Source organism: Marmota flaviventris, chromosome 2, assembly GCF_047511675.1.
Source record: "Marmota flaviventris isolate mMarFla1 chromosome 2, mMarFla1.hap1, whole genome shotgun sequence".
Classification (NCBI taxonomy): domain Eukaryota; kingdom Metazoa; phylum Chordata; class Mammalia; order Rodentia; family Sciuridae; genus Marmota; species Marmota flaviventris.
This window is the reverse complement of record NC_092499.1, coordinates 128283725-128311361: the sequence shown is the minus strand read 5'-3', so window position 1 is coordinate 128311361 and position 27637 is coordinate 128283725. Positions and strand designations below refer to the sequence as shown.

The 27637-nt window shown below is 38.1% G+C and overlaps 1 pseudogene; it reads left to right on the top strand.

The window, feature by feature from the left end:
- On the top strand, positions 1–27637 carry LOC114104783 (transcriptional adapter 1-like; annotated as a pseudogene).

The window sequence follows — 27637 nt, the reverse complement described above, 5'->3', positions numbered from 1 at the left end:
ATGAGTAGGATTGGGACTCTTATAAGATACGTGGCCGTATCAACACTTCTGGTAGCAAATATTAGGATAACATGGGAAACTCACGTACAAGATGTCTTGAGGGCTGGAGATACAGGTCAGTTGGTAGAGTGCCTGTCTCAAATATACAAGGCCCTGGGTTCAGTCCCCAGCACACACACACACACACACACAAATAAATAAATATGACTTGAAAAGTAATTTTTAGAAGAGATTGTTCTAAATGGGAGAAATTTTAACTATCCTTTTTAAAGTATTTTGGTTTTTTTTCCCATCTCTTGTAATATTAGAAGTGATATAACACATATATTCCCATTTATATAAATTCCAAAGAATTATTTTCAGTAATTATGAGTTAAACACAATTAGAAATATTTATGTTACAATTTAATCATTTTATTTCATTGTCCCATAAAATCACAATGAATTTTTTAATTGATATAAATGCTACATTTTAAGTTCCTTGGGAAAATCTATTAGTATAACCAAATACTGACTTGGTGTTTAGTATCAACCTGCTATTAGGCTTTATGTTCTATTACTTCATTCAGTTCTCATCACATGTCAAGAGGCAGACACTACTGCTATTCCCATGGTCAATTCTGAATCTGACCTAAATGACTTCAACAAAGGAAAAGAAGAACTTTGAGCCTGACTCAGTTTATACCCATAATCTCTATTCATGTCAACTGTGTTAGAATATTTTTCTACTACTTGGTAAATACCTCAAGGTTTATTTATTTATTTATTTTTTGACATCAGGATCAGGGCTTTATTCTGCAATATGGAACAAACATGCTTTGTCCACCTGCCCCAGTTTAGTTTATGAATTCTTACCCTACCCTATAGTCATGAGATTAAAGTACAATATAAGTACTATATTTTTTAAATACTTAGGTCAATAATCTACCTGGAGTTTGTTTTGTGTGAATGTGAGTTTAAAGGACAATTTTATCTTTCTCTAGTGGAATTCAATATTTTGGAACATTTATTAAAATTAGTCTTCATTAATCATTCTTTTGAATTATTTGCTTACATATGAATACATTATTTTTGAGTTCTTGTTTTTTTTTTTTATTTCCTGCTGATTTATTTTCTTTGTGCAAATAACACACTTGTGTTTTATTTGCACAAAGAAAAATAAATGTCTTACTAACAACACTTGTGTTGTTAGTAAGAAAGTTCATTTAACACAAGAACATTTTCACCAGAGCCTGTTTCTTAACTATTATGCTTCTCTATAATGAAGAAGACTGAAAATAGTAAAAATATGCATGCTTTGCACCTACACCAATATTCCCACTTGTGCCTTGAATAAAAAGGAGGGTTTGGAATTTAGAATATTGCTGTATACACTTACTCTCTGATGTCCATGTGAATCTTAGGAAATCCCCCCTCACTACTCCCCATGTTATTTATTTAGTGTGTTTTTCAGTGCATTTCATTCAGTTATTTCTCCTCATTTTATTATCCTACATCCTGGATCTTTGAAAACTTTCTATTCCAATAGTAACAGTGAGCAGGGCAGATGTCCCTGGGTGTTTCCAGAACAAGTAGATGACCAAATGGGTGTGTCCTCTCCTCTAGACCATGCCCACCAAGGGCGAGGCAGCAGCTGGCACTGGTAACTAAGGGGCTGTTGGTGGGGTCTGCATGGGGAAGAACAGCTGCTCCTCATTCTCCCCCTGGGATTAGTTGGGTAATTCAATTCTTTTTGTATAAACATGGGGTTTGTCAATGGCACATGATCACTTTAGGTCTTGCCTTGTTATATTTGCTCTTGCTTTTTCTTTGGGCATGTAAATGTCTTTTAACATTTGTGCATAAATTTACATTTTTTGTAGGAGAGACTTCATCTACAACTAAATTGGTATTTCTCTATTGTGTATTAATGCCTTTCATTTTATGTTTAACCATGCATTCATTATAGTTTTTCAAAATATCTTTTCAATTATTTCCATATTTTCAAGTATTATGCTACTAAATTAAATAGAGTATTCCTTTTTTCAGAAAAACACATGTGCCACATTCTTTGTGTTAGTGTTTTCCAGAAATTTCCTCTGAAATACCTCTAGCTGAAAAGGAGATAAACCGAGGCTTGTCTGGGAACCACAAAACAAATTTGTAAGTTACATACATTTTAAAACATAATGGTCAATGTTTCTGTTGCATGTCTTACTTTGTTCTATCTGTGAAAAAATCACAAAATATTGTGTAGAAAGAGCTCAGAAATGCCATTTCTGATTACAGATGCACAGCATTTCATTAATATGCAAAAATAAATTTCATAATTTTATTTGATTTTTCTCTTACTAAAGTTCTATAAGCATCAGCTGAGGTCCCAGATTGCGTCCACCTGGCTTTTGTAAATGTTTATATGCCTGTTGCCCTGTACGGATGGTCTATCATAGAAATATGTGTTCTTTTCTTACTCTTTGATGAGTGCTTTTCATTTTTTTTTTTTTTTTTTCATAGAGGAATGCATCTGTGCTGAAGAATTTGACTCCCTGGGTCTTGTTTCTTCAAACTGACCCAGCCTACAAGGTCTGTCTGTCACACAGACTATCTTATAGATGGTTCTTGTCCACTGTGGAAGTCCATTTGTATTATCAGGAAGGGTTTTGATGGGCTGGAGTGAGGGTGGAGAAGGTCAGGAGGGGGATCAGGCTGCTGAATGGACAGCTTCGGGGACCCAGACGCCTCGATTACTCTCCCTTTCTACATCACTCACACCTCTCCACTCAGAGTGCACATTCTCGTCCCCTCGGGGATTTTTGCAGGATTGAATGAAACCCATAGTTGAGACAAATTTTAAAACATTGCTAATCGCCACCTGGTGTCCACACACTGGAGTTTAAGAGCAGTTAAGCAGGAAGCAGCTGGTGAGAGAGTAGGCGGGATCCGCAGCTGCACAGAGGAGGGGGATCTCAGGGGAGTTGCGCTGGTGAGGCTGATTACCAAGCTGTCAGAGGTTGGAGTTCAGAGACGTGGGTGGAGGGCTGAGGGCGGACTCCTCAATGGCTGTGGGCAGCGGAAGTGGACCGTGGGCGCTGGGTGGAAAGCTGGGTGGGCAGCCTTTTCAGGATATTTCTCTGTAGACACAGAGTCCCTGTATGCGTGACTTCTTATATGTTATTCAGTTATACAAATCTCATGATTTCTTCTGTTTCTTGAACCACAGCATATATTAAAACTAAATTCTATTAATAGTGCCCTGTGATATTACCTTTTATAGTACTACAATATTTTTACTGGTTCTTTTTAGTCATACCTTACACTACAGTCCATTGTGATATAATTAATTATACAAGCATGAAACATGTCTTATTCTAATTAGGATCCCAGAATTGTGGATGTATGTGATGGTGAGGTTCACTATGATGTATTCACATATACACAATGGAAAGTTTATGTAGCAATAGTTACCTAAATGTATTATTGGTGGAATACTTATACTTACATAATTTACCAATTAATTTGTTTTTAATGGATTTGAGAGGTATGCTGATATATTGATCTCTGTATACACAACAGAAAGGTTCTGTCAAGCTAATTAATGGAACCATTACCCCACCAAATTATACTTTTTGCTGAGATCCTTAAAATATATTTTAAGCCATTTAAAAATATACAATATAACGGTAAACAGATGAAACTACTTCATGCTCTGAATATAGCCCTTGCTACTCTGCCACTGCAACTTATTTTTTAAATGAACATGTTTCTTTCTCTCTCCCTGCTCCCCCTTAATCTTTCCCAGTCCCTGATATCAAGGGAAACAGGATTGCCTTTCTTCCACATGCTAGGCAGAGTTAGCTGTCCTTGAGTACACACCCACCATAGGAATGAAATAATCCAGACTTTGGGGATGTTACCAGAGATTCTCAAAAATGACTGTCTCCCAAATTAACAAGTGAATTACAACTCCAACAGAGTATACACAGAATGCAGCCTTTGAATCATCTCTTTAAAAGCCCCCTGTTCCTGCTGATGGACAGAATCACAGCCTCTGGGACAGGAGTCCCCTGTGTTTTCTTTTCATTTTCTCAAAAAACAAAATACAAAGCAAAACAAATGAGATTACCAGCACTTCCAACAGTATGCATTTAGTTGAATATTTTTGAAAATTAGTGTCCCCTCATTTCAGGAGGGTCATGCCAGAGTAACCTCAGGCAAGGCTTATTTTTGGGGCGTCATGCTTTCCTTTTTAATTTCATTACTTATATATAGGAAATATTAAGCTATCAATTTTAATTTGGAAAATCCATTTGCATTAATAATTACTTTGTTTTTATTGTTTACAATATTATATTTTTTATTCTGCTTACTTTGAGTTTAATTTGCTCTTTTCTCTTATTCAAAGGTGGGAACTTAGATGACTAATCTTAGATCATTTATATTTTCCAAGCCATGCATTCAGTGCTATATATGTTTCTTTCCAGCTTCTGTTTCATTGCATCCTAGAAATTTTTGATAAGTTGTGTTTTCATTTTCATTTAGTTCAATAATTTGACATTTATTAATTTCTCTTCTTTGACCCACATGTTATTCATAAGTGTGTTGCTGGGCTGGGGCTGTATCTCAGTGGCAGAGGGCTTGCTTAGTGTGCATGAGACACTGGGTTCGATCCTCAGTACCACATAAAAATGAAACACAAATAAAATAAAGGTATTCTTTCCATCAACAACTACAAAAAAAATTTAGAAGTGTGTTGCTTATTCCCATGCATTTTAATATTTTCCAGTTCTCTTGCCATTTACCCTTTGATTTTTTTTTTTTAATTTGGGCCTACACCATACCCTGAATAGTTTCCATTTTTAAAAATTTATGATGGTATGTTTCATGGCCCACAATGTAGTCTATCTTAGTGAATGCTCAGATGAGCTTAAGAATGTATAATATCTAAAAGAGGCCTATAGTTATCAGTTATATCCATTAATATGTAGTGCTATGAAGGGCAAGTATGTCTTTATTGAACATCTGCCAATGGATCTGTCCATTTCTGATAGAGGGTATTGTATTCCCCAGTGAAAATAGTGCACTCACCCACTTCTCTCTGCAGTTCTACTTCATGTAGTTCAACACTCTGTTGTTAGATGAATACCTGTTATGTCTTATTTATAAAGAGAATTACTTTAAATTTTTTTTGTTCTTTTTAGTTATATATGACAATACAATACATTTTGACATATTATACATACATGGAGTATGACTTTCCATTATTTCAGTTGTACATGGTATGGAGTTTCACTGATCATGTATTCATATAAGAACATAGGAATGTCCTGTTCATTCTATTGTCTTCCCATTTCCTATCCCCATTCCCTTCCCTTCATTTTCCTTTATCTATTTCAAAGTTCTTCTATTCTTCCCTCTCCTCTCCCATTGTGTGTTAGCATCTGCATATCAGAGAGAACATTTGGTCTTTGGGTTTTGGGGATTGGCTCATTTTACTTAGCATGATATTCTCCAGTTCTATCCACTTACCGGTAAATGCCATAATTTCATTCTTTTTAGGGCTGAGTAATATTCCATTGTGTACATATACCACATTTTATTTATCCATTCATCTGTTTTAGGGCACATAATTTGGTTCCATGGCTTAGTTATTGTGTATTGAGCTGCTATAAACTTTAATGTGGTTGCATCACTATTGTAAACCAATTTTAAGTCTTTGGGGTATATACTGAGGAGTAGGATGACTGGGTAAAATGGAGGTTCTATTCCAAATTTTCTGAGGAACCTCCATACTGCTTTCCAGACTAGTTGCACCAATTTGCAGTCCTATGAGCAATGTATGAATGTGCCTTTTCACCAACATCCTCACCAACATTTATTGTTACTTGTATTTTTGATAATTGCCATTCTGACTGAAGTGAGATGGAATTTCAGTGTGGTTTTAATTTGCATTTCTCTAATTGCTAAAGATGTTCAATATTTTTTCATATATTGATATTAATAATAATTTATTTATTTTTTTTGGTACCAGGGATTGAACTCAGGGGCACTTGACTACTGAGCCACATCCCTAGCCTTACTTTGTATTTTATTTAAAGGGTCTTACTGAATTGCTTAGAGCTACACTTTTGCTGAGACTGGCTTTGAACTCGGGATCCTGCCTCAGCCTCCCTCTGCTGAGATTATAGGCATATGCCACCATGCCCCTGGCTCATATATTTTTTGACAGATCATATTTATTCTTCTGTGGAGTATCTGTTCAGTCCCTTTGCCCATTTATTCATTCAAGTTATTTGTTTTTTAGTGTTAAGTTTTATGAGTTCTTTATATATCCTGGAGATAAATGTGCTTTCTGAGGTGCAGGTGGCAAAGATAAGAACTACATTTTTGTACCCTTTGATCATTTATGTTTCTTCATTTGAAGCGTGCTTGCCTAAATGATATTGCTACTCTTACTTTCTTTGGTTAGTATTAGCACAGTGCATTTTGTTATACTCATTTATTTTCAATTTGTTGTGTATTTTGTTACAACCACTTAATTTGGGGGACGGGATAGCAGGGGTTGAATTCAGGGGCACTCTACCACTGAGCCACATCCCCAGCCCTATTTTGTATTTAGTTAGAGACAGGATCTCACTGAGTTGCTTAGCGCCTCACAGTTGCTGAGGCTGATTTTGAACTCAGGATCCTCCTCTCTCAGCCTCCTGAACTGCTGGGATTATAGGTGTGCCCATAGCGTCCGACTCAACCACTTATTTTTAATTTGTATGTGCCTTTACATTTTAAGTAGGTTTTAAAAATGACATATAGTTCATTCTATTTTGATCCCCTCCAACAATCTCTATCTTTTAAATGTTGCTTTTAGGTTATTGACTTTCAAAGTGATTATTGATATGCTTGGTTACCTCCCTTAATCTGTTACCATTTTCTATAATTTTTTTGTCTTTGTTACTTCTCCATGATTTTTATCCATTCATTTTCTGCCTTTCATGGTTTTAATTGAGGATTATTTGAAAAGGTGCTTGAATTCTTGTTTTTATGGGTGTTATTGGTGCATTATAATTAAACATAATACTGGGATTCATTGTGACATATTTGCACATGCACACATCATTTGATCAATCACATTCCACTGTACTTCCTCTCTCCCTCCCTCCTCCCTCTGATCGCCTTCCTTTACTTTACTGATTTCCCTTCCATTATTTTTTTTTTAATTAGTGCATTGTAATTATACATAAAACTAGGATTCATTGTGGTATATTCCTACATGGAAATAGCATAATTTGGTCAATTTTGTCCCCAGTACCTTCTATTATCCATCCCTCCTTCCTTCCTCTGAATCTTTTTCTGTCAGGCCGCCCTGAACAGGAGCTGAGTTTAGCTTTGAGTAAAAGGGGTATGGACTGGCATCCCACACAGTGTGAAGCAAGTGGGCCTTACCTTCGCTCCTCAAGGAAGTGCTGCTCTGAGATTTGATGTCACCTAATGGGACTGGACTACACCCCTCTGTTTGTTGTAACACAATCCCTTGCCTTATTTGGGTGGAATATTCTATGGAATGTCTTCTTACCAATAATTAGGCGGAAGGGGGGTTGGGTGTGCTCGTTCTCTTGCCCTTTCCAGTGCTGACCAGCGTGGAGCTGACCCCTGAGGTCACAGAGCCATTCCTGGCCCCTGAAAAAGGTATTTTGGTTCTGTTTGGTCTTTTCTTTGCCAGCCCCGTTAAGGAAAAGTGACCCTGAATCCGTCCTGTGTGGGCAACACCCTTTGGAGTCTCTATTGGTCTCCCTTCTTTTTTCAATTTGTGGTTTACCTGTCTTATGGCAAATATCAAGAGATATCATGTCTTTTTCTAAAAAAAAAAAAAAATAGTGTTTTCGGTATTTACTTATTGTTTGTGACTTTGACTTTTTTGAGATATACCAGTAGAGTATTTTGAAGCATGTCACAAATTATTTGTTTTATAATTTTCCATGATAATATTAGGACTATGGATTAAATTGCATGATTACATTTATCTAAATAAGAAAAATTGAATATATATTATTTTGAGGCACAAATATAGAGGAAATAATTTTTTAAAATTAAAGAATGTAAAAGAGTTTTTCACAATAATAGTAACCTTCCTCAGTTATGGAAAATGATGAAATTGGAATGATGCATTCAGGTGGTATTAGCACTATTGATACACTTCTGTTTTGTATATACAGTAATGACTATTTTAAAAACAGGAAATTAAAAATTTCAAGATATTTTAGGTTTATGGGACATTTAGAAATAGAGTACGTTGAGTTCCCTCATATCTCGCAGTTTATCTTATTATTAAACTCTTTTTTTAAAAAAATATTTTTTAGTTGTAGATAGACACAATACCTTTACTGTATTTGTTTATTTTATTTTTTGTGTGGTACCAGGGATTGAACCCATGCTAGGCAAGCACTCTACCACTGAGCCACAACTCCGGCCTTCTTATTATTAAACTCTTTCAGTAGTGTGAGAAACCAGTATTTTACACTATCATTAACTGCTATCCACACTTCATTCACTTTTTCCTTAATGTTCATTTTTTTCTTCAAGATCTCTGTCCAGGATACCACATCACATTTGTTTATCATTCCTCCTCAGGCTCTTTTGACAGTGACAATTTCTGAGAAATTCCTTTTTGAAAAATAACATCTGCATTCCCATTTGGGATGTTTCCCTTATGATTAGACTGAGTGGTGGATTTTCAGGAGGAAGATGGTAAAGGTAACATGCCGTTCTCATCAGATCCTATCAGTAGTATACATTATCAGCATGCATTAACTCTGTTCAGATTTATTTGATCAACTGGATTAGGTCATATTTCCTACCAAATTTTCCCACTGTAAAATTAGGCCTTTCGCCCCTTTCCATGTTGTAGGATTTGAAAGGAAGTCACTGTGCATTGCACACACTTAAGAAGTGGGCCATCATGCTCCACCTCCTTAAGGCAACAAGTATCTTCAAAAAATATTTGAAATAATTTACTGTGTGCATTCATCGGTTTTATTCATTTCATAGTGTATTTAATCAACCATTTATTTTTATCAGTATGTAAACCTGCTCATTTATTTTATATATTACTTATACACTATTTTTACAGATGTTCAAATTATTCCATTCTTAGCCATTAGAAGGTCTTTCAGTTAGCTCCTGCATATTGTTTTTCTAGTACTGGGGATTGAATTCAGGGGTGCTTCATCTCCCACTGAGCTACATCTCTAGACCTTTTTTGTTAGTTTGTTTCTTGAGATAGGTTCTCCTTAAGTTTCTGAGACTGGCCTCAAACTTGAAATCCTCCTTCCTCCAGCTCCCAAATAGCTGGGATTAAAGGCATGAATCACTGCACCTGAAAGCTCCTGAATCATTTTGAAGAAACTCCATTAATAATATATAGTGCCAACTGCCTTTTACTGAAAAACGGAATTTAAAGCATAGGGCACTGGTTGTACTTACTGCTACTGGTGAGTATGTTGATTTAAAGTTTCATCAAAGAACATGTCCCTGTATATATTAATCATAAATGTGTACATACCTATAAATATTTTTACATATATCCATATATATGTATATTTAATTAAACATGAATTCTTACCCATGTCTCCACTGTCACATCAACTAATTGTCTTACGCTTTTATCTGTATAAAATTCATCCTAAAGTTGAGAAAGTTGGCTTTGTTAATTTAATCATATCATCTGAAAATACATGCATAGTAGTTTCAGAATTGTTAATCCATATTCCCATGCACCCATAGGAAATAACTTTACCATCTATGGTGAAGTGCTTATGTACAAGTCCTTTAGCCTTTTAGACAAGCATTTCTAATTCCTTCCTAAGTTATTCAGACCCTTTTCCTTTACTACCTTCAGTGATGTCATTTCATACATTTGTTATACAGTAATGTTTTCTTGTCTGCATTCCCTTCCTGGGATTTCTTAGCCTACTAAATAAGGTCTTAAATGTGCATACTTTTAGGTTAAGTCTTTCTTTACTGAAGTGTTTTTTAGGGCTTGAAGACCAGTAAATGTATCCACAATTAAAACTGCATAGATATTAATTTCATGGTCCTAAAGAAATCCCTTGTGTTAATATCCTGGACACTCCTGTCTCTCAGGTCCTTAGTAACCACTAATCTCTTTACTGATCTCTATGCTTCTACCTATTCCAGAGTGCTATAAAAATTGAATTATATTGAATCTTGCTGTCGTTAATTTGCTTTTTTAACTTAGATGTGTGTGTGTGTGTGTGTGTGTGTGTGTGTTTTACAGGTGAAGTGTGTCTCATGATTGTTTCAACTTGCATTTGACTAAAGACAAAGGTATTAATCATCTGTTTATGCACTTAATGGCCATGACTTCAGTTTATTTGGAAAAATGTATATTTAAGTATCTTGGCCATTTTTAACTGAAATATTTGCCTTATTTTAAAAAAAAGTTTGTGTTGCTGAGGATCACACCCAGAGTCTTGTGCATGACAGCAAGTGCTCTACCAACTGAGCTGTATCCCCTGCTTGGTATATTTGCCTTTTTATTATTGAGTTGTGAGTTGTTTTACATATTATTAATATGAAACTTATCAGCTATATGATTTTCTCTCATTCACTGAGATGTCTTTTCACTTTTATTTTTAACTGATAAACAAAATATAAAAGCTGTCCATATAGCCAGGCATGGTGGCACACACCTGTAATCCCTGTTATTCAGGAAACTGAGGCAGGAGGATCATGAATTCAAAGCCAGCCTCAGCAATTTAGGGAGACTCTAAACAACTCAGCTAGACCCTGTCTCAAAATAAAATATATAAAAAGGACTGGAGATGTGTTCAGTGTTTAAGCACCTCAGTCAATACCCAGTTTTAAAAAAAAAAGCTGTACATATGAATGGGCTACCATTTTTATATTCAATACATGTATACATTGTGCAATGTTTAAATCAGTTTAAACATATGTATCTATCAATTCTTTGTAATGAAAACTTTCAGAATCCTTTTTTCTAGCCTTTTGGAAGGTACAAGGCATATTGTTATCTATAGTCTGTTAGTCAGCTTTTTTGCTGCTGTGACTAAAAGACCTGACCAGAACAACTGTAGATTAGGAAGGGTTTACTTGGGGGCTCACGGTTTCAGAGGTCTCAGGCCATGGATAGCAGCTGCATTCCTTGGGGCTTGAGTTGAGGCTGAACATTATTGGTAGAGTGTGAGGCAGAGGGAAACAGCTCACATGATGATCAGGATGCAGTGAGAGACTCCACTCTCCAGATACAAAATACAGACCTCATAGCCACACACATAATGAATCACTTCCTCCAGCTATACCCCACCTGCCTCCAGTTACCACCCAGTTAATCACATCAGGGGTTAATTAACTGATTAGGTTAAGGATAAAACCTAATCATTTTTCCTCCAAAACCTTCTTACATTGTCTCACACACAAGCTTTTGTGTGGGATGCCACAACTAAACCACTGCAGTCAGTATACAGTGTAATAGTCCCCTAGAGATTTCTGCTCTAATCCAACTGTAATTTAGTACCCATTAATCAATTTTTACCCATCACCCTTCTTCTTCAGCTCTGATAACTACCATTCTACTTTCAACCCATATGGAATCAAATTTATTAGATTCTACATATGAGTGAGATCATGAAATGTGGGGACAAGTGCCCCAGTCTGGCTGGGCACCAAATAACTGAGCCGCCAAAAAGCCTTGTAGGTTCAAACAGCAACTCTTTATTCCCGAACTCTCACCGGTACTCTACACACACTTCCTGGGAACACTGTCCCTCCACCAGGCTCCACGAGCCTATTCTCCCAGAACGAGAAACTCCAAAGTAACAGGATCCACCCTAATCCCAGCAGGATCCGCCCTAATCCCGGAGCCTCCCTAATCCCAGAGCAGGGTCACCTTTCAACCATTCCCTCTAGCAAAATGCCAGGCATCATTCCGACTAAACTGTGGCTCTCAACATCTCCCCCCTTCTGTTTAATTAAACAACAAGCATGTGGCTTAGGAACGTTCTCAAAAGACCATTGATTCTGTGGGAAAACTTTGTGATGAATAAGTTCTTTCTACAGATTCCATCAAAAATTCTTTGGAACCACGTATTCTGTTGACCACATTATGGAATTATATTCTTCATTTCCAAGCTCCAAAGCCTCAGAGTAGGTATCATCACAGTCACAGGTAAGCACAGTAGAAACAAAAAAATTAAATCATGGTAGCTTAGGACTGGGGCTATAACTGAGTGGTAGAACACTATCCTGGCATGCATAAGGCCCTGAGTTTAATCCTTACTACCAAACCAAAAAGAAAAAAAAATGCTTAGGCCAATCCTATCTCAAACAGACCTGGAAATGAATCTTTTACATACCATATTTTTGTGAAAGTGAAGGCAAATGAGTGATAGGCAATGTTGGGGGCAGATAGAGAAAGTTTACTTGAAAAAACACTGAAATAATTTTTAAAAGAATGGGCATGATATAACATTCCTTCAACTCTTCATGCAGTGATTTACAAGATAGACACAGAGTAAATGATGACTGTACATGTGCTGATAAACAAATTCTTTGGAACTGTGCATCACCTCACATAGCTTCTTATGCATGGCCACAGTGCTCTGTTGAGCAACACCAGGATTGGATCCAAGAATCATACGTACAAAGTCTACACGGACACGGAACTAGTCACTGTACTCTGTGGTCACAGAAAAAGTCAAGATCCTTGGTTTTATGGTCCATAATTATGGTGCATATAACCTGTGCAGGTGTCCCTATTCTACATTTATGTAAGTAGAATTCTTTTCAACAATAATAAGATAAAATACTAAATGATAAGAAATATATGTGTCATAGTTTTTTAAAGGGTTTATTCTCTAATTGCAACATAAAGTAATGATGTATTATGCAATTGATACCAACTGATAAGAACAATTAGGATCATACATTATTTAACAGTGGGGATACATTCTGACTAACGTACCATTACGTAATTTTGTCTTTGTATGAACATCACAGAGTATACCTTCACACACTTAAATAGTATGGTCTTACTATATTTTAGATCTAAAATGTCTCCCAGAGATCTATGTGTTGAAGGCTTAGTCCCAGGCAGGTGCTATTGGGAGCTGGTGGAACCTAGTGAGAGGACATTGGGGGTATGTCTTCAAAGGCAATTTGCGATCTCAGACCCTCCTCACTATGTTTCTTGTTTCACAGTCATGAAGTAAGCAGTTTTACTTTCCCACATTTCCCCTGCCATGAATTGCTACATCACTCAAAGCAGGGGAAATTGATCATGGACTAGAAACTCTGAATCTGTGAGCCAAAATGAAACTATTCCCTTTAAAAGTTAATTATTTCAGGTATTTTTTTTTTCTAATAATGGACAGCTGAATAACACAGATTTACTTTGGCCTCCCTACTCTATTGAATATTGTAGGCAGTTGGAACAAATGGCAAATACCTATTTTTTAAAAAAATAAATCTAAACATGTAAATGGTACAGTAAAAATACAGTTAAAAGATAAAAATGGCAAAAGTTGATAGGGTACATCACATGAATGGAGCTTGCAGGACTGGATGCTTCCCTGGGTGAGACACTGAAAGCATGAACAATGAATCTGGTGAGCTGTGTCTCTGATGTATGCTACTATAGACATTATATGCACTGTACATTTAGGCTACACTAAATTTATTTATTTATTCATTTATTTTGTGGTGATGAGGATTGAACCCAGGGACTTGTGAATGCGAAGCAAGCACTCTACCGACTGAGCTATATCCCCAGCCCTGTTAAAAACCATTTCCCTTTCTTCTGTGAGTAATTAATCTTAGCTCAATGGGATTCTTTAAAATAATAAACATAATTTTTGGCTTTTTTATATTAACACATTAAGCACAAAACTCATTGTACACATGTACAAAATGTTATCTTTCTTTATACCTTTATACTATAAGTGTGTACACACACACAAGCGTGCGTGCGCGCGCGCACACACACACACACACACACAAACACATGTATAAAAAAGTACAGTGTCAGGATCAACAACATCATTGTCTTCCACCTCCACATCTTGTCCCACAGGAAGATCATCGGGGCAGTTACATTCAGGGAACTGCTAGTACCTAGGATAACAATCCTTCTTCTAAGACACCTTCTGATGGCCCTGCCTGAAGCTATTCTTAATGAATCATGCTTTTCTTTTCTTTTCTTTTCAGTTGAGAGAGGGAACAGCATAAGAAAAGGGGAAAATGTCCTTCTGGACCTTGGTTTAAGGCATGATAATAGATATTAAAAGACTTGGTGTTTGCCACCCACAACCAATGTCATTTTGCATCCTTGAGGTCAGGGTACTCTCTATGCATTCTCTTGAACAGCTGCATAACTTTTCTTTAGCACAGGGAGAAATGCTTGAGTTGAGTACCAATTAACATTCCCACCCTGCAAGTAACCAATGAAATGAGCTCCCTTCTTTTATTCAGGGATTCAACCTGATGTTGTCGTTTTAGGGCTGTGTCTCTCTTCCTAAATGGAATCTCCAATTAAAATCTTACCTGTATGTTTACTTGCCTGACTCAGTTTTGTTTCCATTTTCTTCCAGGTCAAAAGGTTTGAGTGTCTGACATAATTTTGGTGACTCCCCTGGTGAGCATTGGGCAGAACCTCCTAGGCTCAGGACTTCCCACACGACCTGCCAGGAACAGCTAGGCCACCTGGATCTTCTTTTCTAACAGTCAAGGCGAGGGGTAAGTCTCTCTAGCCCACTTTTCCCCATTTTCTGCAAAAGGACTTCCTCACCCCTCCTTTGTCCTGCAGGTAGGGTCCCTTTCCTTTGCCCATTATGTTGCTTCTGTTTTTCTCCTTCTCGTTCTCATCTTTTCTCTCTCCCCCTCTTTCTCATTCTCCTATTTTTCAGTCCCCATTCTAGTTATGGCCCAAGATATGAAGAGGCCTCTATGGTAATAAAATGGGCTGGATCACTCTGATAGCTACAAATCAGGAAATGGGAGTGTTCCTCCTGAAGTAATTGCTAGGCCCTGTCCTCTGGTACATGGAGAGATGTGATGTTTGAGTCTTCTACACTTCTTTCTTTTTATTTTTCTGGAGAGAAGTCATTTGTTCTTCCTTATATTAAAAAAAAAAAAAAAAAAAAAAACCTGTGGCACTGAAAGTACTAGGACCCCACCATCAGAAGATCCAGATGATTTGTCCAAGGTCAAATTCAGTCATCTGACCCTTCTCCTACCCCTCTGATACTTTCCCTGACATTGCTACCTCCTGAATGGTAACACTGACAGTCACCCCACCACTCTGCCTTGAGAGGCTAGCCCTGAACCCCTCCGATGAGGCTTCCTTCTAGGACAAAATTAGAACCAGCTGATCTTTTTCTTTTCCTTCCTCAGAGAATTACCTAATGGAGAAGGAAGTCTCACTAGTGTGTATGCCCTCTTTCCTTCACTAGAGTGTGTGTCCCTCTTTTCATAACAGATTTAGGAATAGGCAAGAAAGGGTTCCAGGATGAAATTTTAAAGCTAAACTTTCTTTTCCCATTACCTGCCAAGATGTGATGAGAGTACTGGCTAGTTACAGCACTTGAGAAAGTTAGAATGATTGCTAATGCAAGGGAAGCTGCAGATGGATTTGTGATCACCTAGCTGCACATCAGTGTTAATGAGTTAGGGAGTGATGCCATTCCAACAGGAACCCAAAATGGGGTTACAGCCAGGGGTTTCATTGTAGGGAGTAAACGGGACACTTCCCATTTGTTGTGAAAGATATGCGATTAAACCTGCAAATCACAACAAAGTCTAGCTGTGTTGCTAAACAGAAACAGGCAGATAGAAACTTATAGAAAATATACTAATATAGATACTACCTCAGCAGAGGGAATAGACTGATAGCCATGAATTTTTTTTTTAACCCAATCAGCTCTGGACACAGGGAAAACAAAAATTAGAACAAGAACATTAAACTCCTGTTGCTGCTTTGGTTAAAGAGGCCTTTAAGGTACTTAATAGAGACAGGGCAGAGGAAGCAAACTAGGATAGATGATTGGCACAAGCAAAAAAGAAAAAGAAAGCTTTCTTTCCTAATATGTCTGCCCTTTCATTAAGGTGACCTTAGGAAAGAGCCCTCCCAGAGGGACCGCCCCAGGGTCCAATCAGTATGCTTAAGGCTATAATAGCAACCTGGGGCAATGAATGCCCTAATTGTCAATGAGCAGGACAACAAAGTTGCAACCCACATCAGAGGCCTCTCTTGATACCATTGAAAGATGCCTCTGCCAGGAACTCAGATCTCATGGGAGAAACCCTGGGTCACCCTAGATGTGCAGGTAGGAAAGCTTGTAGATACTGCAGCTGCCTGTTCTGCCCTGATCCAACATATTGGGCCTTATCATACCAGGAGTCTTTGGTTTCAGGAGTACATGGTAGGGCTTAGATGAGATACTTATCTTTCCCTTCTACTTAAACTATTGGCTCTCAAACTATCTCCCATTTCTTTATTCCCCAGAATGTCCTATCCCTCTGTCAAGAAGGGACAAAACTGCAAGCAAATGTATCACTGAAGCCAGACTCACAGGCATTTATTTCCTAGGCTATAAGCAAAATCCTTATAGGAGTCCTGAATGGGAAAGGTGGGTTTACTTTTGGTGGTTCTAAGCCCCAAACTAGGATTTATCTCAAGACTGGTAACCTATTTCTCCAGACAATTAGATCCAATGGTCAAGTTTGAGAGCAGCGCCTGCAACTGCTTTGCTGGTTAATGAGGCCTCTAAATTAACCTTATGATATTAGGAGGTTTTATAATCCCACCATATGAAATTGCAAAGCTTGTAGCCAACCCCCAACACAATGCATAAATTCCTGGCCCTAGTTCTGATCTAACTAATATGCCTAAATATTGCTCTGTGGAAATATAAAAATGAGGTCAGTGGGGGTACTTCATTGAGTCAGGATGGCTTCCAGATGGACAAGAGATTATGATTCCTAGGGCTGATCAGTGCAAACTTTCTAATCATCTACATGATGTCACCTATTACAAAATGGACAACCTCTGAGACCTGCTTAGGGCTATTCTTACTGGAAAGGGACTTTGTAAACTCTAAGTAGGACGTTCCCACTTTGAAAGCCTCTTCAGTCTTGGGGTTATTCTTCTGGTGAAAACTGGGCATTAGGCTTTGCCCAAATGCCTTCAAAGATGTGTGCAAATATTTTAGCAGTGTTTATAGACACTTTCACAGGGTAGCTAGAAGCCTTCCCCACTAGGGGACAGATGGCCATAGGAGTATGTAAAAGTGTTTCAAAAGAAATTATTCTATAATTTAGACTCCCAAAGCCCCCCCAAATTGATAATGGTCCTGCTTTTGTTGCAAAGATGACATCAAATCTCTATAGTTATTGGAATTAATTATAAATCACTCAGCTCATTATCCCTAGTCCTCAGGAAAAGTAGAAAAAGCTAATCATTAAATAAATCCTAGCCAAGCTATGTCAAGAAAACCATGTGCCCCAATTAGGCTGTTTTCCATTGCCCTTTGATTAATTCAAGCTGCCACAAGGAGCCATCAGAAATTAAGCCCTTTGGAGATGCCAGCAATTCCTGAATACCACCTTTTAATTTGACAGATACAAACCATACCTTACAATATTGCATTAACCTGGGCAAAACCCAGCAAGCTCTCTTGGACTATGGAAACAAACTTGAGTGTGACCCAACACAGAACCCTGCTGTACTTCCAAAAATGCAGCTAAGAGACAGGGTTATGCTTAACTGTGGAGAGGGGGATTAGCAGAAGCCAACTGCAGTTGGGCGCCATGGTACTTGCCTATAATCCCAGCAGCTCAGGAGGCTGAGACAGGAAGATCATGGGTTCAAAGCCAGCCTCAGCAAAAAATGAGGCACTAAACAATTTAGTGAGACCCTGTCTCTAAGTAATATACAAAACAGGGCTGGGGATGTGACTCAGTGGTTGAGTGCCCCTGAACTCAATCCCAGGTTCCCATCCTGCACCAAAAAAAAAGACTAACTGAAGCCCAAGCGGAAAGGACTGTATCAAGTTATAAAACTCCCCACTGCTAAAAAGTGACTGGAATTCCCCAGTTGGCGCCACTTAATAAGGATGAAACATTTTCTGCCTTCCATAAGATTCTTCAGATTTATAGAAATATACTTGATAACCCATGGAGGACCTCAAATACTTGTTCAAAAACTTTATCCACTGACAAGATAGGCAATATGGTGATTTACCTTGCAGGGAGCCATATTTATGGTTTTCAGGGATGTAGACTCTTCATAGACCAGAAGTTTGGATTGCCCACTTTGTCTTTTAGATCAGCCGGTAAGATTTTTATGGCAAAGTCCTTATATCAGCAGGTAGAATCTATGGAACATAAAGAGAAAAGCAACAAATGTCTCTGATTCAAATGTATGATATGTCAAAATCATTGTACTGCCATGTGTAACTAATTAAAACAAATTAAAAAAAAGAATAAGGAAGATAAATTGATAAAATGGAAAAAAGACATGGACCAGCAAAAGGAAAAGGGATCATGGCATGACAATAGACATAAGGAGACTTGTGTGCCACCCTCGACCAGAGTCACTTTGCATCACCAATGTCTGGGTGCCCTGTATGTGTTGTCCTGAACAGCTGTAGTGAATTATCTTCAGCACAGGGAAAAACACTCAAGTTTAGTGCCAATTAACATTCCCACTCTGCAAGTAACTAGTAAAATGAACTCTTCTCTGATTCAGGGATGCTTCTTGTCAGAGATTTGTCTCCCTTATTAAACAGAAGCCCTTAAAAAAGCCTTGTATGTGTTCACTTGCCTGACTGGATTGTTTTTCATTGTCATCCAGGCAAAAAGTTCCTAGTGTCTGGCATCACATGGTGGTTTCCTTGGTTTCATTATTTCATCTTAGATCTGCTTATAAACAGATGATGTACCAGGAATATTCCCTCTATGAATATTTTTTGTTTTGTTTTTGTTTTGGGGGGCCCAAGTTTTCAAATTTTTTAAGGAGCTTGTTGAAAATTGCTAAACCCTTCACTGTGAATTTTTTGGATGTTTTTTTATTTCCCCATGCAATTTTCTTCTGTCTTTTTAGTTGAGAGTTCTTGTTCCAGTTCCAACAGTGCCTTATTAGCCTATTCTTTGTGGGGGGACACCCTAGGAGCTCCTCTGCTCCTCAATATTATCCTTACCTACACGTAGGTTAAATTTGTTTTGCATCTTAATTATAGCTTTTTTTGCAACCACCTCATCCTTAACAAATCTTTTTAATCCTAAATGAAATTCTTCTGTTTTTCCAGATGCCACTCATATTTCTTGGTGACATCATTCCAAGTGAAAGCAAGGTTCTTGATGCAGTCATAGATTTGTGATTTTTTCAGAATTGCATCAGTGTCTGCTTACTATCTTCCTCAGCTGCAGCAACAGCCTAGGCAAACATTATCCTCAGATGGTAGGTTTTAAGACCTGTTAAACTCCTTGATCCATTGGTTGTATCAAAGAATGGTGTTTTGGAGGAAGAAACGCCACCTTGGCAAAGAGCTGGAGATTAAAAGTTGGAAGAGGATAATCAAGAACATTATCAAACATGAGCAAAACATTGAAGTATGTAGTTCTCCAAAATGGTGCTTCTCCATTTCACTGGTGTAGCAGTGAACACATACAAGAAGAGCATCTTGCAAGAGGAGCTGGGTCATCCATGACCTCTGATTGTTCCTGTAATGCAATGGCAGTGTGTGCTTGTTGAGATGCCTGAATGCCCTGTGCTTCTCACTGTAGGTTAAGAAGAATTTTAGCTGGTATCCTTCAATATTGCCCCCAAATCGTACTGTTACGCCATATTTCAATGTCTTAAAACTTAGCATTGACTTTAACTTCCTTGTGGATGAAAAAAATCTTTTTGAGACTGTTTCCAGATTAGGGAGGGATTGTCAATACTGAAGATTTGCTTTGCTTTGGTAAATAATTTTCCTCCACAGACTATCTGCATGTTTAAAAAAAAATCCAACTGACTTTACATCACCACATAAACATTTGTTAGTCTTTCTCACATTATATACTGAGCAATTATTCTCAAGTAATTTAAATCATTCAGAGCTAGCAGTAAATTCCGAATCATAGTTAGGTCCAGCCTTCTTTCAGCATCACAAATGGCATTTTTACTTTGATCTTGATGACCATAGTGCTGAGAGGGATATCTTTGTGTCTGGTCTTCAATATAAGTCATTAGATATTTCTCCATTTCTGCTTCAAGTCCTTCTCAAATTTTAGTCTCCATTACTTCAGTGAGGCAAACCCTTTACCAGCTTCTATCCCTGCGTTCTTGTCCTACAAGAGAATAGCCATGGTGGGATGGAACATGCCTGACTGTGCAATAATTTTCACTGATATTTTTTCCTTCATAGTTCTTAATCACTTTAATTTCTTTTCCAGGTCAGTCTCTTGAGATGGCCTCTTACTGGGACATTAGCAGTGGATTTTGTAGGTTTAGGAGCCATGGCATGAACAAAACAAGGATTAAATGAAGCACACGAGAAAATGAGATGATGAAGAGATGCAGTAAACATGAGATGGGTGAGGCTGCTGGTAGTGAAACATAACATACTGATTTACAGTAAACTTTTTCATTTTAAAAATGTAAGGAGTACAGTCAAAATAATGATAAAGCATATAGTAGAATTTTCTGTAGCTGTTGGGTGGAATGTTCTGTTGATAATTATTAGGGCCATTGGGTCTAGAATGCAATTGAACTCTGCTATTCCTTGGACTCTCTCTGTCTGAATGATCTGTCCATTGGTGAAAGTGCAGTGTTACATTCCCTACTATTATATTGCAATCTATCTCTCCCTTTAGGTCTACTTATATTTGTTTTCTATGTTTCAGTGCTCTGATATGGGGCACAAATTTATTTAGAATTTTTTTCTTCCTGCTTAATTAACCCCTTTACCATTTTATAATGATCTTCCTTTTCTTACCACTTTTAACTTATTCTATTTTATCAGATATAAGTATGGCTACTCCTGCTTCTTGTATTCCATTTGCCTGTAACATTTTATTCTACCCTTAGTTTTCAGTCTGTGCCCGTCTGCAGAAATGAATTGAGTTCCTTGTAAAGAACATGTATTAGGATTTTATTGTTTCAGTTACTTTGTCTTTTAATTACAGAATACAATTCCCATAAAATAAAAACTTGAGAGAATATATCTCCACCCAACCTGTCCTACAAGAAATGCTAAAGGCAGTTCCTTAAGATGAAACATATTGGTGAGCAAGAAAACAGAGTTTCATATCTCCCAATGTTAACAGTAATTATACAACTCAGAATGTTCAAATATTGTAAACACAACCCATAAACCATTTGTATCTTTAGTATGAAGACAAATACAAAATAATTGAAAATAATTCTTAAAATATTAATATAGGCAATTTTGACAGATATGATATTGAATATCAAAAATTCAATTATGAAGATAAGTGGAATGCAAGTATAGTTTGTGTTTTATCTGTTATGCCTGTTATAATTAAATTGCTATCATTTAAAAAATATTTCTAGGGGCTGGGGATGTGGCTCAAGCAGTAGTGTGCTCGCCTGGCATGCGTGCGGCCTGGGTTCAATCCTCAGCACCACATACAGGCAGGGATATTGTGTCCGCCGATAACTAAAAAATAAATATTAAAATTCTCACTCTCTCTCTCTTTCTCTCTCTCTCTCTCTTTTAAAAAAATTTTAAAAATAAAAAATATTTCTATAATCAAAAGATATTTTTGTAAAACTCCTGGTAACTACAAAGCAAACATATATAGTAGGCTAATCAAAAAATCATAAATAAGAATTCAAAACATTTCAAATAAATCACTTTACTACTCTTAAGAGAGTAAGAAAGAAACTACAACAGGACTAGAATACAAATTACAAAATGGCTATAGGAAAACATTACCTATGCATAATTAATTTAAAATGTATGTTATAATTGTATCTAGAATGTCTACCTAAGTAAGGTCTGTGTGCTAAAGGCCTAGTTCCTAACCCATGGTACTACTGGGAGGTGGTGAAAACTTAAGAGGTAGGATCTTTTGGGGATGTTTTAGGTCCTTGGGGGTATACCTTTGAATAGGATTATGACCTCAGTCTCTTTTTCTCTTTTTCATCCTGAAGCCATGAGGTGAATGGTATTGCACTATCACCTGCTTTTACCATTGCCGTGCTGCCACAAACTCAAATGAATAGGATCAATCAGCTGTAGACTGAAACCTCTGAAAGTGAGTCAAAACACTTCCTCTCTGTAAGTTGACTGTTTCAGGTATTTTTAAAATAGTAACAGAAATCTAAATCAGTATGGAAAATATATAAGGCTGGCATGGTGGTGCAGGCCTATAATCCTAGTGACTTGGAAGTGGAGGCAGGAGGATTGCAAGTTTGAGTCCAGCCTCAGTGATTTAAACTCTCAGCAACTTACTGAGATCCTGTACCAAAATAAATAAAAAGGGCTGGGAATATAGCTCATTGGTAGAGTACCCCTGGGTTAAATCTTGAGTACCACTCACACAAACTTAACAATAACAGTCTTTTATTATCAAAATTGATTATAATAGGCTGGGGATGTGGCTCAAGCGGTAACGCGCTTGCCTGACATGCGCGGGGCGCTGGGTTCGATCCTCAGCACCACATAAAATAAAATAAAGATGTTGTGTCCACCGAAAACTAAAAAATAAATATTAAAAAATTTTCTCTCTCTCTCTCTCTCTCTTTAAAAAAATTGATTATAATATACTATACACAATAGTGCTATACTTTCTGTCAGATCAGACAAGGCAGGCAGCGACCAAAGGAGGCAGATTTAAAAGGGCTGCTGAACAGGCTTTATTGAGATATCACTCCCAGGCGGAACTCGATCAGACCCACAGAGGGGACAGGGGAAAGGTCTGAGGAGAAACCGTGGAAGCTCCACCGGATTGGACTTTTATGGGGCTTACAGCAGGAAGGGAAGGGCTTGGGACAGGAAAAGGTGTTTGTAGGGTCCCTTGCCCCCTTGGAGTTGGTCAGGGGAGTTGGCTGAACTTCAGGATTGGCCAGGGGGTCCTGCTGATTGACAGGCGTTAGTCAGGAGATCTGGCTGATTGACCAGCATTTCCACCAGCATCTGATTGGTGTTCTTTTCCGGGCGCGGGCTGCTTTTGTTCTAAGTTGCCACTAAGTCGCCACCAAGTCACCACCACCGACCTAACACTTTCATACTTGGAAACACAGTACATGTGTTTACACCAACATCATCATAAACACATGAATAATACTTTTTGCCACAACATTATAATGGCTATGACATCAGTAAGTCATGGGAATCTTTCAATGGAATTTCTTTATCTTTGGTGGGTAGCCTTTGTCCCTCATTGCCTGACTTCTGATAACATTCTCTCTCATAGGAAACTTGTTTGCATAGCTGATAACCCTTTGGGCTTTTGTCTGACCCATGTCTCTGTTTTTTTTACTTTCTATAGGATAGCCTGTCAGTAAAAGAAGTTAGGATAAGCTGTGTTGGTCAAATGAGACAGTGGAGGAGACTCAAGAAAACACATGAATTAAGAACAGTAGTGTATTACTCTTAAAATCCCAGATAAGAGGGCAGCTCACTCCACTGGGATAACAAGAATGAGCCATCCTGGATAAGCATTCACAAGCGCTTGGGTGAGGTGGGAAGGTCAGCAAAGGAGAGATACATAATGAAGGTCCAGTGGGCTGCACCCTTAACGGTATTACCAAGCAGGTTACTCAAGGGAAGTCATAATTATTGGTTTCTAGCCTGCAAACTCGTGCTCCATGCAGGCACACTGAGTGGGAGGTGATCCCTGCATAGCATCTGGATGGTCTACCAGGGGAGTGGGAGCCACTGGGGCAAGTCCAGTGTTGTGTCTAGCTTTCCTGTAAGGTGAGGTCTCCAAGAACCAGTTGTCTACAACTAAAAATATTTTTAAAAAATGTTTATTCTTTGACTAAGGGCTTATTTTTTTTTCATTGTCACATATACTGATGTATATATCAATTGAGTAGAGTGTTACATCATCAATGATTCAGAAAGAACTGTCTGTATTAGGAAATATTGCCTTCCTTCGTATAGACTTACCATTAGTTTAAAAGCTTTATGTATTTGGTAATTCAGTTTTCATAACTTCTCAAGAGGCAGGAACTATTACCATTTCTGTGATTCAATTCTAAATCTGAGCTAAAGCTCTGCAAGAAAATAATGTAAGATAATTGAGCCTGTCTTCAGGGTCTTTCCTCACATCAATTATCTTAGAAATACTTTTTTAAAAAAATTTAGGTACTTTTTTTAGGTCTAGTTTCCCAGGAATTTTACCATATCTCATGGTGAGTTATTTTCCTTTAGGCTTTCAACTCTATATTTGTTTACAATTTAAGTCTGTAATCTACCACTAATTAATAGTTTTTAATGAGCTCAAAGATTAGGACTTTTGATATTTTTTTAGTTATATACAACACCAGGATACACCCTGACATTATCACAAAAGCATGGAATACAACCTGCTCAGATTCAGTTCCAGGCACTCCCCTGTTCCCCTCCCTCCACTTCATCAATCCCTCTTCAATCTATTTATAGCATATTTTAAAAAAAACATAGTATCCAGGGGATACACCCAATGCCAGGAACCACTATTCCACATCCATGTATGCACACATGAAAATTCAGTCAGATTCATTTCACTGTTAAGGTCAGATCTTAATTTGCTCCAAGAATATTCAGTTTCCCGCACCATTATGAAAACTCAAGTGTCACCACTGATCTGTCATAAATTATTTGCATTAATATTTGCTTTTATATATTTCTTATTTTTGCACATATCATACTGTATTAGTTACAAAGAGACTTCATTTAACACCAGAATTATCCCTCCAGAGCCCTTTTTTTCAACCATGCTTCTATTCTATAATGAAGAACGAAAACTGCACATCTTGCACCTATAGCAGTATTCCTAGCTGTGGCCTGATTTACCCAGCTACCTGAACTGTGGGTAAATAAATGCTTGTTCAAAAAAATGTGAGATTTTTACAACTACACAACTTAGTTGTTCACATAAATGTGTCTATTGTATTGGTGAATCCTGGGTTATCCTTCCCCAAACACTCCTCTTTTAATTTTTGCAATATATTCAAGTGACTTTTATCGAATCTCATTGCTTCTCTTTCTTTCGTGGCTTTCTGAAGACTTGGGAAATTTGTACTCCCCCAGGCGCATGGAACACAAGAGGAACTTGAGGAGGCATTCCTGGGTGACTCTGCACAAGCAAGGAGGACACAGTGGTTGTGTCTCAAGACCACTCATGACAGGTGCGAGCTTGGCCTATGTGTGGGGACTATATAGGCAAATATTCCAGTTCCCTGCCCTCCCTATATGGCTAAATGAGGAATTCAGATCATTTGTGTAAATAATGATTTTGCCCAAGAATCAGTGTGTCTATTTACTAAAACACATTACTGCTTCTTTAATCTTTTTATGCTGGCTGTAAATATTTTCACTTATGTGTGTGTGTGTGTGTGTATATATATATATATATTGTTCCTGGTCATATGACCTCTAAATTTAAATTTGTATTTTTGTATTGTGAAATATTATCTTTTTAAAAAATGTATTTTCCCAAGATTCATTTCAATTATTCTCATCTTTTCAAGCATCAGTCTTAATCAGATGGGAAAATCACTTTTTATTAGGAAAGACAAATGTTACACATCTATATTAGTGTTTCTGAGAAAGTTTCATGGTTGAAAAAAGACAGGGGTGTTTTTAGGAATAACATGTCAAAATTATGCAGAATTTAATGCTCAGAAAGGTCTGAGGGAACAGGGAATGTAACTCAGTGATAGAGCACTTGTCTAACACACCTAGCACAAAGGAGACCCTGCATTCAGCGCCCCCCAATACGTGCACTTTGCGCACACACATTAATCTGTGAATAGTTTTCATTACATGGCTTTTTTCATTTACTTTCATTTAATTCACAAGGCATTAATTTTGATGGAAATAATGTTGAAACTCCCAATCTCAAAAAAACCAAAGGTCAAATGTTTTCACTGGTATGTGAATAAAGACGGGGCATCAAGGGGGTGGAGGGAGAAGAGAAATTCATTGGATTAGACAAAGGGGAATGAAGGGAAAAGGAGGTTAGGAATAGGAAAGTCATTGGAATGAGTCTGACATAACTTTCCTACATACACATATGAAAATACCTAAATGAACCCCACCATCATATCCACCCACAGTAACAGAGTCCTAATTAGAGTAAGATATATTCTATCCTGTGTAACTTTATCATAATGGATTTATAGTCATGTATTACTAAAGAACCCAATTTAAAAAAACTGAAACTCTTCTGACTGCATAGGCCAGCCATTTTGTTACTATGCAAGTATGAATTCATTAGATTGTTTACCCAAAATTTGGAAGCATTGACTGGAGTCTTTGATTTTTTTTTTCCATTTCATTTTTTAAATACCTGCTTTATATATCCTTATATAGATACCCATGATATAAGTTTGTATTCTTTTTTTTACTCTTTGAGCAAGTACTAAAGTTGTTTTCAGTGCAATAAGAAGTGACATTCGGGTTGCTGGGCACCTCGGCTAGCGTGCATGGGAGGGTGGAGTGCGCGGGAGGGCAGAGTGCTCGGGCCCTGGCGACCTTTGTGAGCAAGCTGGAGGCAGCCAAGAAGAACCCGAGTGAGGCGCTGGAGGACAACGTCAAGCAATACTGGGCTAACCTGAAGCTGTGGTTCAAGCAGAGATCAGCAAGGAGGAGTTTGACCTTGAGGCCCATGGACTTCTCACACAGGAAAATGTGCATTCTCTCAACGATTTGCTCCTGGCCATCCTCACGCGGTATCAGATTTTGGTTTCCACACCAGAGGGTGCTGGATCTTTGCCTTGGACTGGGGGACCTGCAGCCAAGCCTGGGAAGCCCAAGGGCAAGAAAAAGCCCTCTTCTGATCGTCAGAAGTTTGACCAGTTCTTGGCAAAGGATCCCCAGGATGACGACTTGAAACTCTGCTCCCACATGATGATGCTTCCCATGCGCGGCCAGCTGGAGGGGAGGATGATTGTGACAGCCTCCCAACACGGGCTGGACAGCGTGGCTGAGGACACCGTGGTCTTTGAGCCACCTTAAAGGCATACTGACGTCAGTTGTGTCTAGAAGGAAAGCCCAACCGGCTGCAAGATGACCACTTTAAGTTTGCCTTCAGTAGCAATGTAACCCCACAGCCATACCTGAAGAACAGCATGGTGGCCTACAATAGCCTAATCGAAGGCCCTCTGGCTGTGTCCCCTTCCTGTGCTGGTGAGAACCCGACTGCCCATCTGCCCCCTGATGCTGCTGAGCAGCAGGCTGCACTCCTGCTTATCTGCTCTGGGGATTCACTGCCTGCACCTTTGCCTCCAGTGAACATGTAGAAACTCCCTGAGGCTTTGCAGGTACACTGGGAAGTCATCCCTACACACACCATCTATGCCTTCAACATCGAGAGCATCATCATGAGACTTTGGCACCCGAATCACGAGGAGGAGCTGCAGCAAGACCAAGTCCACCACCAGCGCCTGGCGGCCAAGGAGGGGGCTTAG